At 39.2% G+C, this 15,426-nt stretch overlaps 1 long non-coding RNA gene across 1 annotated transcript in view; it reads right to left on the bottom strand.

Moving 5' to 3' along the window:
- Positions 1-15,426, bottom strand: part of LOC148133317 (uncharacterized) — a 55,939-nt gene that overhangs the window by 39,101 nt on the left and 1,412 nt on the right. Inside the window, exons 2-3 of the long non-coding RNA XR_015747275.1 lie at positions 13,629-13,807; positions 11,881-11,937 (exon numbers count right to left, since the gene is read on the bottom strand). This is a non-coding gene — a long non-coding RNA (uncharacterized LOC148133317). The remainder of the gene's footprint in view (positions 1-11,880; positions 11,938-13,628; positions 13,808-15,426) is intronic.

Raw genomic sequence — 15,426 nt, 5'->3', positions numbered from 1 at the left:
CCCTTGACGGGGCTGTGGCAAGGGAGGGGAGGGGGGAGCCGGTACCCTTTGTGCATATGGAAAAGCGGAAGCGTCTGCCTCTTGGTGCGGCCCATCTTTTCTGCACAAGAGCAGGGAAGGTAAAGTGGGCTGTGGGGCATCAGTAGACTAAAACACGCCAAGGAGTTGGGAGACTTTGGCGTTAAGATTTTCCTGCAAAAAAATAAATAGTACCAGATGCGTTCCTGGGACAAGGAGAAGGACTTAAGGCTGGATTCCTAGGCTAAGCGAGGCTGCACATGGGATGAGTTTGGCAAGTTCCCCCCCGCCCTTCCCCCCATGTCTCTTCACCTCGTGTTAAATAGGCCCAAATTTGGGGGGCAGGGCTTAATTTCACTGCATGCATACAAATAAGTGCTGGGTCTTCCTATTTTTTGGGGGGGGGGGTATTGTTGGAGAAAGTTACTAGTACATCAGTTAACCTGGAAAACAAAACATTGTGTATCCATTCTAGAATAGAAAACAACTCACATACAATTGGGTCATTATATGGGGGAGCCTTGATTGGATGATATTGTCATTTCTGTTTGGATCACCCCATTGTATTCGTTTATTGGTTTGTATTTTAATATTTTTTTTCCTTAGGTTTTGTTGAATTTTCTGTAACTGAAATCATTTGATTGATCTGGGCGATGATAGAAATGTTACAAACGAACAAACATACAAACATATGTAACATCCAGATTCATTCAGAGCAAAACCCCATGCAAGATCTATATTTGTGCTCTAAATTTGGTGCTAGTATGTAGTATGTAAGTTGTAATCCTTTATTAATGAAATCATCACACACATGCTGTTTGACACCTCTCCAGCACACACCTTCCCTTCTTTGTGGACAGGAATTTTGGAGGGCCAGGTGCCTAATCCCGAGTTCAAGGTTTGGAATAAATTAACATATTTTGGGGTGTTTATATTAATTTCTTCTGAATCTTTTACTCAGGAGTAGGCACTTGACCCTCCAAAATTCCTATCCACAATGAATTAGTCTCCCCCTTTCTAATCTTAATGTTTACATTCACTAGTGAACTGCCAATATTTGGCAGAATTTTTTAAATAGAAATAAGAAGCAAACTATTTATGCTAAATTTTACTTTTTTCAACCCACACTACCTAACTCAAACAAATGGAAAACAGAAAAGTTCAGCCTCTCCCAGGGGTGGGCTGCTGCGAGTTCGCATGGATTTGGATGATCCTCTAGCTAAGATTCTGCATGGTTTGGTGAACCCGCAAATCCTACCCCTGGATGGCCCCGCCCACCCTGCCCCACCCTTTCCAGGAGTCCCCACATGGCCCATTTTGGATGCCAGGTAAGTACAGGGCCCAGGAGGAGGCTTGGGGAGGGTGAAAAACCGGAGGCTCTGGAAGGCCAGAAACGGGCCCATTTCCAGCCTCCAGAAGGCCTCCAGAGTCCAGGAAGGTCGTTTTCACCTTCCTAGAGGCTTGAAGAAAACACCACCACCATTCCGCCATGGTGCAGGAGGCCGGCTAGGCCATGCCCACCATGACCACGCCCACCCAGCAACCAGGCAGAGAACCGTTTGCTGATATTTTTGAAGCCCACTCCTGGCCTCCCCACCTCAGTATTATCAAAGACATATATAGTCATGCCTCTGTCAGAATCTGACTTGGAGGAGGAAGCCAAACAGCTGACAGGGAGTGGGAGTGTGGCTCCGTTAGCTGTGGAAGAAACTGGGGAAGGGCGAAGTCCAGCTGGGCAGAGCAGTGAAGAGGTAGAACAAGAGAGGGGGAATTCAGAGGAAGACCCAGGCCCACCCCCCACTTCATCCTAGGGCATGCAGGAAAGAACGAAGAAGAGAGTAACATGGGTTGCGTGGCTTACGGGGTAGGAAAGGGCCCTCATTCCTTTCATTAGCTGCAGCTGGGAACAAGTGTATTAAAAAGGCAAACTGCATGTAGCAAGCTGTTGGGAGCAAACATGACTTTATCTTGTATTGTCGTGGCTTATCTGTCTTCCTGGCATCTGCCCAACGGTGTGAGTTTTGCCGTGTTTTCAAGTTTGAAATTCCTGTTCCTGCCCTGCCAAACTAATTACTTCAGTTTGTTTTGTTTGGATTTTAAGTTACAGCTTGTGTGTACCTTGTTTTGGACTGAATTTTCTACAATCAAAGGCTGTTCCTGGGAGAGTTTTTCTTGAGCCAAAGGTAAACTGGACATTGGGGGCAAAGTTGGAGATAATAAAGGGACTCTTATTGCTTATCTGACTGTGTTGCCTTTGTACCACGCCCTGGGTCATCACACATGCTCCCTATAGCTCTCAAAAGTATTTTCCCCTCACTAGAGTATATCTCCTCACCACAAAGGTGTTTCTCACCCCTGCTTTAACTTATTAAAACAGCACTATGTTGCTCTTTGCAAAAAACCAGTGGGACGCAGTTATCTTCCGAAATGTTGACCTAGCATTATGAATCACTTTGTGAACTCTGATTTTCATTATGAGGGCACTGTGGTTTTTAAATAAACAGGAGAAAATGGTTTGGGTACTCTGTTGTTCTAAAGCAGCAAGTTCTTCAACAATATCCAGCTGATAAAATAACTGAAAAGTAAAACATGATTTTACCATGGGCACTGCAAAAAGTTATATTCTAAAAGATTAAATGTGCTTTGTTCTGCACATTCTGCCATTTGATTTATGGTTTCTGGAGCTCTGCCAGTATTTATTTAATCTCTCTGCATATTATAGAAAGTATTTATTACATTTGTCTACTGCTGAATCAACAATTAAATCTAATGATGTTCCCAAGGTGCTTACTTTTTCAGCTTTAATCCATTTTCAGGAAAAAAAAATTAATTCAGCCTTAAATTCTACCACTGCTGTTTGATTCCCCCTTTTCCAAAATATTCTAAATGCAATTCATAACTATTTAACACCATTTTTATTCAGTCCATTGTTGATTCACAAATTGTATTAGGCATGCAATTAAGTGTCTCAGCCATCTTCTCTATAGAACTGGGAATGAGCTTCATGTAGAAGTGAACACATCACGTTCTTCACAGGTTTTTGAAAAGTGGTCAGGGAACTCCACGAATCTTGTTAATGAATGATTCATGAACAATTCATCAATGGAACAACTTGCCTGTGGAAGTTGTGGATGCTCCAACACTGAAGGTTTTTTTTTTACAAAAAGATATTGGACAACAATTGGGCAGCAGCCCTCAACCTTTTTGGCACCAGGGACTGGTTTTGTGGAGAGTTTTTTTTTTCCTGTGGACCGGAGGAGGTGTGGTTTTGTGTGCTACCTGCATCCCAGGGAGAGGGCTTTGCTTGTTTGCGCAGCATGCCACGAACCAGTGCCAGTCCACATTGGATTAGAAGCCCTCCAACTCCAAGGCCTCTTCCAACTCTGTTATTCTGTTATTCTTGTGGAACAAAAGAAGTGAAGTAATACATGTGATTCTGCTGGGCAGTTTGTCATGAGCCACCTATTTCGCAGGCTGTTGATGAGCCTCACGCTTCCTCTTATTTGTTGTGATCCTTATACTTGCATTATTTTTGACAGTGCTGTCATAACTAAAAAAAAAAAAAAAGAGTTCGTAACAGGATCTTCAGTTGTTTGAATTCAGTCTTAAGCTACAAACATTCCTCCTCTACCAGATGTACCCCCAGATTTACTGGATCTGACACTGAAAAGTGAACAGGAGAAATGACTTGGAACTACAGTAGCACTTTTCAGCCTTTTGTGTTTTTCCATTGTGGGACAGGCTTTTTTCTTGGCAGGTTTTCTTTAGCATATCTTTATCCATTGAGGCAATGAGTCATATTTTCTTCAATTGCTGGGTATAAAAATATTAATCCATTTTATTTAATCCTTCTATTTCAATGTCAGTGCCACAGTGCCACTACAAGTACACTTTCAATTACAATGGAACCACTATGAGATCAAGAGTCCTTTATAGTAGGGCTGTTTGACAGAGGAATTTCCAAACTTCTTAAAGTGACTGTGTCTTTTTCCAGGTATTTCTGGCTGCTTTGGAAGCTGCTCCTGGCTGTCGATGCTTGTATGTACATGTAGAGACAACTTCATTTTGCTTATTTCCCAACAAAGCAAAAAGCCTGTTCAGGCATATGCAGCCCAGAGCCCAGATTGCAAAGCACAAGATGTGGCTGCTTTAATGATTCCAAAGCACCTTTCAAAAGTTTTGCATTATTGTATTTCAAACAGTACCTCCAGTGCCTTGATTGAGGGATGTAGAATATATACTACTTGATTCTTTTGAAAATATTCTTATCTTTTGGATCCTCATTTTGTCAAGCCTTAGCACAGGGTTCAGTTGATCATAGAAACACTGAGTGCCAAATAGAGAAATGAGTCTTAGCTATCTGAAGTTATGCATTTCAAAGTCATAATGCCTTATTGATTTGTTTACCTTAGTGTTAATTACACCTCAATATTCCAACTAAAAAGATAACGAGATAACTAAGATGAAAGAACATTGCCTGTGTATTAAAAGGAGGAATGCATAACCAGCAGTCTGTCTGTCTGTCTTTTCAGGCTTTGGAGGCCTAATGGGACCCAATTTTACTGAGTGACACCTAATGTCATTAGCCAATTGCATTTTATTTTGGCAATAGTTCATATGTCTCAGATTAAAGTCTTTGCAGATGCTAATTAATTTTACTAAGTTACTTACTTTGGCAAGTTGTTTAGATGTTCACTCCAATAAATATTTCAATTAGCCTTTTAAAAACATAGTTTTGTTATTTAACACACAGTACAGAATAATCAAATCTATTTCTGAGGTAATTCTGAAGGATGCCCTTCATTCAAACATTTCAGTTTATAAGTAGTAACAAAATCAAGTTGCTGGTAGTAGTAACATGTGAAAAGCACAATCAAACTCTGATTTCATATTATTATCCAATTACCTCAATCAGAGAGCTTCTACCTACTTCCTTTGCCTTAATTTATAGTATAACATTAAGGCAAGATTTGTTTTTAGAAGTTGTCACTCCTACACACACAAAGCAGAATTTGTCTTACGGACAAACAGCTAATTTTTGTTTCAATTTCCTTCAGTTTTTTTGCCTGTCCCAAAATATCTTTCCAAACATCCTTGCTGCTATAAAAGACAAATTTGGTTATATATTTGTGGAACTAGGATTTCTATTTCATACTATTTAGCATGAGAGATACATCAACAGGAAATGCTGCTCTGTTCTCATCCTCTTCCCACTTATTCTTGTACATAAAAGAGCAGGATCTGGAGAATTGCCTCTGTGTATCTAAATCACTAAGAAACGTGGTACACTTTGCAATTGTTTGTTCACAGTAATCATAAAAATGCTCCCAGAGAAATAGGTTATTCCAGTTTTCCATTGGACAGGTCCTATCCTCTTTGCTATTCGTATCAAACTTTCTTTCATAGAACTGGCTTTTCTTTTTCTTTCTTTTTAAATCATAGGGTTTCTGTGACTTTACCAATTATAATAATGTAATACATTCAAAATGTCCAAATTCCTTGGATGAACATGTATTAATAGAAGTTATTGTAACAAAAGAAAAAGGAACACATTTCTCCCCTGTGGAATTTGGAAATCAGAAGTTCAGGTGATGAAAATTAGAAAAAGGCAGAGTCAGGGCATGTATAGTTCATTTTCACATATCATTTACAGACTTAGGCACAATAATAAATCCCATGGATTAAAAGGATTGCTTAGTATTGTTGCTAATGAAGCGGTAGAACTGTAAACCACACATACTGTAATTGGGAAGCCTATTTTTCAGTTCCTAGGAAGCTTGTCTTCTTTTTAATTGAAAAGGGTGAAAAGTTATTTGTGAAAGAATATTCCCCAAACCTCACATACAGGGACCAGATCCAGAATGTATTCCCCACTCCCTTCCCACAGGAGAACCTGACCTTCCTCTACCCCCTTCCCAGTTTTAAGTATAAGGTTGCCTTTTCTCCTCCCTTTTCCTTTAATGTTCCTGTTTATATAGAGAAAGAATCATGCCCAGGAGTGCATTAATGCCAATCCCAGATCTGACACATGAACAAACACAAGCTTACCTACAAAATAAAAAAAGTGGGAAGAGTGGAGGGACCAACCCACGTCAAAGCAGGCCCCACCCAGTGCTGGACATGGTGTCCAGGTCCCAGCATGATTTAGGAGAAACTGAAGGTAAATTTCATCCTCTTTTCTTTCCCTTAGCAGGCTAAGACAGAGGGGACACATCTACATCTCTTCCTGGCTCTTTCATTGCTTAGGAGCTGCTGTTTGAGGACTGCAGTGTTTTCTTTCATTTCTGGTCTGGTCTCTAGACCCTTTTTGTCTTTCTGCCAGTTTGTCAGAGATTGTATTTTACAATGAGAAAAAAAATTCCCCTTCTCCAACAACAACTAGGCTTACTAGATCTAGGCTGAAAAAATCTGGATGGCTGTTAGATGGCAGCAAAGAATGAGAGTCTGTTCTTCTTTCTTGCTTCTAGCTAGAAATCTCTTTGGTTTCTGTAGTCAGAGGTAGTAAGTCTATTTTTAGTGTAATTCCTAGCAGTGTAGTTCCAGAGACACAAGGGATGAGGAGCTAACATTTTATTGCTGCTACCCTAGCAAAATTTCACTTTCTGGTCTAAGGAGGGATCTGTATCCATGTGGGCAGCAGTCATCTCGAACTCATTATGTAATTTTCACTACAGTAAAGTAAGCTCCATCTGTATGATGCTGAGTCTAATTTCCCACAGGTGCAATGGGTCGGTTTGGATGGTGTGTTTTATATTTCTGTGTTGGGAAGGAATGTTTGTTGGGGATAAGATTGCCTTGTCTTTGGGGTATATAGGGTGTGGACATTTTTGTGGACATTTGTATTTGTCTTTGTTTCTGTTCTGACTTGCAGTTCTATCTTGGCATATTCGTGTCTTAACAGCCCTAGTTTTCTCCCCTTGGTCATACAACATAGGCCTCTTCTCATCTCTAGCCTCATTCTCTATATTAAAATTCCTTAGTTGGCTCTTACAAAGTATCAGATGTATATCAGAGGAAAACATAAAACTTAGGAAACAAGGTAAATATATGCAAGCATTTATTGCAAGTAATATAACATACACACCTAGTTACCCACAGATTAAGAATGCACTTTATGTAAGGTATATATTTAGCTGTATCTTTTTTTTGTACGCACAATTAGTTTTCCCCCTCTGTTATTTTGGTATATTTTGTAAAGGAGATACAATGTTTGGCATTTGAAGGAAGATGGCGAGCTCTGTCTTGTACTTAGGGAGAGCTGGAAAGGACCTTGGGAAGTCTTTTAGTCCAGCTCCCTGATCAAGCAGGAGACCCTATACTATTTCAGTCAAGTGACTGTCCAGTCTCTTCTTAAAAACCTCCAGTGATGAAGCACCGACAACTTCTGAAGGGAAACTATTCCCCTAGTTAATCAGATGATGTTACCTAATTAGGGTAATGACACATCTGCAAGAAAACAAGCAAGCTCAGAGAACACCAAGGACCCCTCATTTCAACCCTGAGCTACAAATATCCTCCTTTAAATATGCATCTAGTTATTTAAGGTGAATATATTTGCTTACTACTAAGTCAACAGATACTGTTTCAGCATTTGCATTTTATTAAATGCAAGATCATAGTATGAAGTCACATCAATCATTTTAATAAGGAATTAATAACAATAATTTTAATAAGGAAGGCGGAATGCCAAAGATGCTTTCAAATTGTGGCATTGAAGAAGGCTCCCTTGGACTGCAAGGAGATCAAATTAGTTAATGCTAAAGGAAATCAACCCTGACAGTTCTTTGGAAGGACAGATACAAAGCTGAAGTTCAAATGCTCTGGCCACCTAAATGTGAAGAGTGGACTCATTGGAAAAGACCCTGAGGATGGGAAACATTGAAGGCAACAGAAGAAGAGGACAGCAGAGGATGAGATGGTTAGATAGTGTCATCAATGCAATGAACATGAATTTGGGCAAAATGTGGGAGACAGTGGAAGACAGGGACCTTGATGTGCTATGTGCCTAAAGTCACAGAGAGTTAGACCACTGCAAAAAAATGTTACTACTGGTTCTGTGGGCATGGCTTTGTGGGCATGGCTTTGTGGGCGTGGCAGGGGAAGGATATTGTAAAATTTCCATTCCTTCCCCACTCCTGGAGGAAGGTTACTGCAAAATCCCCATTCTCTCCACACCCCACTAACCAGCTTTCCAGCTCCGTTCTCCTGTGCAGGGCAAAAAAAGAACACCCAGCCAATCAGCTGGGACTTGGGAGGCAGAGAATAAATGGGGGTGGGGCCAGTCAGAGGTGGTATTTGCCGGTTCTCCGAACTCCTCAAAATTTCCGCTACCGGTTCTCCAGAACTGATCAGAACCTGCTGAATACCACCTCTGAGTTAGACAAGACTAAGTTACTGAACAGCAAAAAAGCCCATCATTTAAAAAATGGTTCACTGAAGCTTTATTGAATAAATATACCACAATCTTTTTTTTTTTTTTATTTTTGCATTGTTTTATATTTTGTTGAACTTAAATATCACTTTCCAACCAGCTAATAACCTCTCCTCAAGCTACCATTAGACATCTTCCAAAAGATAAGGAATTTGCCCCTCATTTCAGCTAGGAATCCAATTTCACAGGTATGTCTGTTCTCTCCCTTAAAATTATTTGGGTACCACTGAACTTTTCAGATATATATCAGAGGGAAAATCCATAAAGCTTGGGGAAAATATAAAAAACATGCTACCACTAATTGCAAATAATATTAGATACTTTACATACCTAATTATTTAGAGATTATGAATGCAGAAACACTTCTGTGTTCACCCTGAAAGATCTTGAGATTTGATCAATAAATGCTGTCATTACTTTAGTATCTTGCTACTCTAAGTGAGCAGCTGAAAAAAAAGTCAGAAGCAGCTGCTGAAACCACTTTCAGCCTCCGACTGAATATAATTTCCACTGGCTTGGAGTGACATCCATAACTAGTTTGCTTTTTACCTTAAAGTAAATTTCTTTTCACTTTCCACAAATTGTAACTTTTGTTGTGAGAACAAGAGATCATAACTCCCTTGTATTTAATAATAATCTTAACTGTATTTATTTCATGGCATTTTTAAACATAAAGTGAATCAGATTTTATTTTTATCCTAACACCATTAATTAATATTTGATCAATTAGATTACATCCATTTCTGCATCTCAGAATCCTATGACATAGTTGGGCTTTAAGTTGGTGATCGGTCCAAAAATCCTCTATCAGCATCATGGCTGAATGTAGTCAGAAACCAGTGTTTTCTTCTTCTGTTCCACCACCTTATTGTCAATATCATACTATACAGTGGTGGGATTCAAATAATTTAACAACCGGTTCACCCAGGGTCAGGTTGGCTGCCAGGGGAGGCATCGCCCACCCCCATCCTCCAGCTTTGCTGCACATGTGGGACGAGCATCCCGTGACAGCCAACCTGGCCCTGGACGAACTGGTTGTTAAATTACCACCCCTGCTATCAAAGTGGATCCTGGGTGCTGCGCTGCAAGGGAGAAACAGGCAACAGAGTGGCTGTCCCAAGGGGAAGAGGAGGGAAAGCGGCCTTCTCCTTTCCTTGCACTGGCTGCTCCATTGCCTGTTGTGAACCAGCTGAATCCCACCACTGATACTATAAAAATCTTGACTCTGATTACTTTTTGGAGTGCTGCTACTGCCACTGAAGTTAAAACTCAAGTGTAGCCTGTACATGAAGTATATGATGTGTACTCCTGATATTTCAAAGTATTTGCAGTGCAATTGAATATTAATATTATATTTTGGAATTATTATTATTATTTTGAAAATCTTCTTTGAACAAAGCATGCCAGTTGTTCCAGATTTGTTTGCTTAAGAGAATTAGGTGGCAGGATTCTGGCACAATCTGGTCTATGAACATTCATCATATAGCTGCTGAGCCTTTCTTTTCTCTCAAGAATTTACAGAGTGCTGAGCTAGAGATATTATCAGCAGACAGCTTTGTGTTTGAATCAAAAACTTATAAGGGAGATTACTTCAAAAGCCTTACAGTTGCTTTATGATGAAGACCATGTTTATTGACAGTGAAGTGAGACATATCTGTGTGTCTCCAAGTATGTATATGTACACACTTGCCCTCCCCCTCTCACACACACACACGCACAGAGTGGAGAGATTACGCAATTGGTACAATAGGAGACCTTCCTAGAGAAGTGGTTTCCAAATGGGTTTCCAAGTCCTTTCAAGACTTGCCAAGATTGCAATCACTTTGAGAAGAGCCTGCCTGTGCAAACTTGTTTTAAGGCAAGGAAAATGCAGATGGTCATTATATAATCATAGAAGAGGACTTCATGTTTGGTCCACTCAACTTTGTTGACATAGGGAAGGACTATACAAACTTTGTTCCATAAAGTCTTGCATGTGACTGACCATGCAGAGCTACCCTGGAAAAGAAGGCAGGGCCATCAAAGATTTCAAATTTCAAAAATGGGATGTGAGTGAACTCAAACGGTACAACAACCCACAGATATAACTCACAGATATAGTCTTCCATATGTGAAAATACATATATGGGGATCTTCTAGCAAAAGAATGAGGGGATTTGTGGAGGGGCATGTGAGCACCACTCAGGTTGGATGGATCTGCCCAAGACTCTGCTGAATCAAGTGAGCGTTGTACTTGTTCATTACAGGAACTAATGAAAATTTTCTTTTGTACAGTGCAAAATCTTTCTTTTCCATGCAGTTAACATGGCCTGTTCTTCCAACCCCAACCCTTTATATAGTGGAAAGATTTTTATGGGATTCAGAGCCTTTTTAACACTACTGTATATTTTCTGAAATATACTATGAAGCAAAAATGACTCACAGGGATGAATTAGCATCCCCCAAGCCATATTACAATATTGTCTCATGTGCAACACATATCACTCCAATTGGTTAATAAATATTATTGCCAGACTTCCAGAAAAAGCTGATTCTATCCGTGGACAACTTTTGATTTAGTAGAAACTATTTGCTAACTGGAGGAAGGAATTCAATCTTAACCCTATCCCAAGAAAATCTATTTCACAGAAATGTGGGGGCTGTCCAGAATAGCAGGAGGAGTAACACTGGAGACTGTAGAGGAAAGAGATAAGGGCTTTTATTACTTTCTCCTCATTTGACCAATAGAAGAGAACTGCATAGGATAAAAGAATAACTCCTGGAAAGGCCGGGGGAATAAAACGTTACACCTTCAAATCAAACAGAGAAATCTTTAATCAGAAGTATGTTTTTATAATAAAAACTTTAGGGATTTGTTCAATCTCCTGATTAACCAGATTACGATTGATTCCAGATGTCATCCAGGTCATGGTTGATTCCAGAATTACACTTTTCAAAGAAAGTGCAACTTCATCAAGCACTCATTGAACCTCAGTTTTTTAAGCTGCCTTTTGGCCGATGACAAGCACATGTTTTGGTTCTCTAGGAACAATTTTATATTGCCAGCAAGGCTTCATTGAATTGTTTTCTCAGCATGTTTCTCAGATCTTTTAGTGGTGAGTGTTGCAAACCAAGCATCAGTGCTAACAGGTCTTCTTTTTCTCTTTTCTAATGACAAAGATTATCCTAAAAAGAGAAGTTGCCTTAATCAAGTTGGCAGTTCAAAGAGTTCTTTGATGAGCACAGGAGTGCTTGCCAAAGTTTATATATTGGGCTTTGACTAAGGAAGAGCAAGAAACCCAACACTAAGCACTGTAATTGCACTGAATAAAATGTAAACGATATTAAGAGTTGCTTGATGAATAGAGGCTTGTTGATCCTTAATGTCTACTAGATATACATTATCTGTTTGTCTACTAGATAGACAGAAACTTTGATTTAGGTTTTCTCACCTTTCCTTTTCAGTAACACATGAATGATGAATTATGCCTCAAGCCTGGTTCCAGCACCTAGAATGATGAAACACATGTTTCATTATTTATTTATCAAGTAGGCGCCACAGTCTCCAAGGACTTCGGATGCTTAATAACACAATGAATTATAGCAAACTATAAATTAAAACACATACAGTGCAAAAAAACAGGATAACACATAATTAGATAAGAAACCACAAGAAAAAAATCAAAAACACAATCATCCTCCCTCATGCCTCTCACAAGATCTTAATCAGGGGTGGGATTCTACCTGTTATGTTCACTTCTGTAGAACCAGTTGCTCTGAAAAGCAACAAACAGAGAGCATACATAGAACCGTTCTATGTCTGCTGCTGTTTTGGCCTGCCCGCCCGCCCAGGCTGTTACCTGACCTTTATTTCCTGCGTTTTCAACCGCAGCTGCTTTGCGAGACACAGCTGCAGTTAAAAAAGCAGAAAAAAGTGCTTTTTCAACCGCTGCGCATCCACGCGCAGCACTGCTCAGCTAGATGATGACGATATACATGCACATGCGGCGCACGTCAGGCGTGTGCATGAAACGTGCATGCTCGGGCAAAATGTAAAATCACCGAACCGGTAGTTACACCGGTCGGATCCCACCCCTGATCTTAATCCTACCTGGCAGAAGACTACTTTATTTCATTTTCAGAAGGTTTATACAGGGGGAGATGCTACAGTATTCCAAATTAGAGGACCCATAACTGAGGAAGAGTATTTTCCAGCCTTACTCTCTCAGTTCAAGAAAATCAAACACAACTATCAGGTTTTCCTGGGAAAACCTTACTGGATGGGTCCAGATCAATTACAGTATGTTGTCCTATAACCACTTAGGTACCAAGCCAAAAAGGATTGTTTTAAGGTTAGGGTTAGTGTCTGTGTTGACACTATCTCAGAGTCATTGAAGTGACAACAGCAGCCCCTGCTGAAATTATGGAGTGGTTCTGAAAAATCAGTACCACTACCAACCATGCAATCTGATATATCAAAAGTGCTCCATGTCATTGGCCCTCCACTGTTTGAAGAAGCATATTAAAATAGTTATTCATAATTCTGCATCAAATCGGAGGAGTTGTGGCAGGGGACTCCAAGGGACTCTCTAATGAGCCATGTGCTCTGCAATATTGATATTAAGGATTTGGAAAAGAGATAAAGATCTGCTTCTTAAGTTGGCAGGTAACAAAAAAAAAAAAAAAAACCCAACTGGATAACTAACACTTTAGAAATAAATTCAGAATGTTCTTGATAGGTTGGACATTGTAGAAGAGAATTAAAAAAAATATGAAATGTAATGCAAAAAAAAAAAAAAAAGTGAAGTTCCCCCATTTTTGAAAGAGTCAAATGCACAAGAAGTGGGTAGGAGAAATTTGTCATTTAAAAAGGACCGTGAAATTTTTGATCCTGAAGCTTCAACAATGAGACATGCAATTTTAGATTGCATAATAGGACTGGATTTTTCATACGAAAGGAAGAAATAGTAGCAGTTCTCTCAGGACTGGTCAGAACACAGTGAGTATTTTGTTCATTTCTGGTCTGCAAAATTCATTCATTCCACCATGCAACTTCTGAAAGCAAAAAGCTCCAGCATCATCTGGGAGGAGAGGCAGGCAGTGTGAGAGGTAGTAAGGAAGAGGTAGAAAAACATTTTAAATATGAGGGTCAGGGAGCCGGGCAGACCTCAAGGGAAGTATCCAAAGGCACATAGCTGACCTCCAGCACCATGTCATGAATCCAGCATTAAAACATTCCAGGTAACACTGTGTTCACTGTTCCTTCTTTATTAGAAAGTCAATGCCCCATTCAGTGGTAATTTTGAACTGTAGATTGCCATAGCTATTCTGCAGCCCTTCTTTTCCTTTCCTTGTCATTTGAACCTAAAGTAATAAGAGCTGTGAGAGAGAAAGGAGATAGTGGTAAACATGTTAACAAAAGTCAAGTTGATCAGACATTATCCCGGAAACCAGGGACAAGAATAGAAAACAAAGTAAAACTACTAACAGTAATATTACTCTAAAGCTGTTACTTGAGAAATATGTCAACAGCTGTTTAGTTCAGAAGCCAGGTAACAATTCAGGGAGGAACATAGTTCCTTACAAAACAATGCAGCAATGTGATTATAATTCAACTCTTTATTTTTTATCCCTGCTTTATCTGGAAAGCAAAATAAGAGAAAACTGCATCCCTGTGCTTCATTAAAATGGATTCTGTTTCCAGTGAATATTTTGCACAAAAGCTGTCTTGTTAATTTTACCTGAATAAGCCATTTGTTTGCTTTTTGGGGTGGAGTCAATCCATTGACAATCTTGTTCAGCCAGGAATAAATGGAAATCACACAAAAACACAGTTACCTTGCACAAATCCTTTTCTTACCTGTTTACCATATATTAAGTCAGTTTTTAGGGAATGGTGTCTGAAACTGTGCCTAATTCATATGGATAAGAAACTAGTAATGAAGGCTGTAGAAATTTTATCTCATTTTTTAAATTGCTCTGGCATTTGACGTATTATTCCATGTTATGCTTTTAAAAAATTTCTTGAGCATGGATGCCAATAATATACCAATACATGGATGCCAACAATATTGAATACATGTCTGTCTATGGAAGAAGCATAGATTTTATTTCAGAATACTTTTACTACATAATTCAAAATTTTCCCATGATTAGCAAATACGTTAAATAAATCAAATAGTTTATACTTTATTGAGCAAAATAAACTACACATCCCCAACCATTACTTATTTTATGCCCCTTTTCTGCAACCTCTTTGCTTCTCTTAAAAATGCAGGTTATCTGTTGGAAATAAACACACGAGGGCAGGAGAGGGGGAAGATGATAGAAATATACAGTGCATTGGGGTACTCTTACAAAATAGCTACCTAAGAAAGAGCTCAGGTTACCAGTTGGCTGCCCCAATAACTATGGCCATGAAACATCTATTTACTAAAGTACAAACTGATAACATTGTTCCTACTGCCTCATCTTCCTTCCTTCCTTCCTTCCTTCCTTCCTTCCTTCCTTCCTTCCTTCCTTCCTTCCTTCCTTCCTTCATTCATTCATTCATTCTCTATCCAAAGTATTTTCATGAAGGCTTTGGATTACACATACCAACTATTTGTGTTTTCTAAAAAACGCTTTTGGGGCCTCAGTAGAGTTTAAACATGTTCCTGCAGATAAGACAGCTGGAGGCTAATGCTCTGATTTTTTAAAAGTGAACATTACTTTTATGTATTATTTCAAATGATAATTTTAAATGAAGGATAATGCCATAAATGTGCTTACCATGTTTTATTTGTTTTAATTTACAATAGTGAGACGTCAATATAAATGTTCAAAAAGCCAATTAAAAAATGCCAGTCCAAAGTAAATGGATAATTTAAAGTCAGCATCTTTTTTCTAACCCCAGCACAGCACTTACATTTAAAAATGTATTATATTGACTTAATTGCAATCTGTTAGATTTCAGATTCAAAACTGAGCAGGATGCCTTCAAATGCACTGTTTAAAAA

Source organism: Notechis scutatus, chromosome 1 (assembly GCF_049901735.1).
Source record: "Notechis scutatus isolate UNSWTSFEM ecotype Mainland chromosome 1, rNotScu1.2, whole genome shotgun sequence".
Lineage (NCBI taxonomy): Eukaryota > Metazoa > Chordata > Lepidosauria > Squamata > Elapidae > Notechis > Notechis scutatus.
This window is presented reverse-complemented; position numbering and strand designations above follow the sequence as displayed.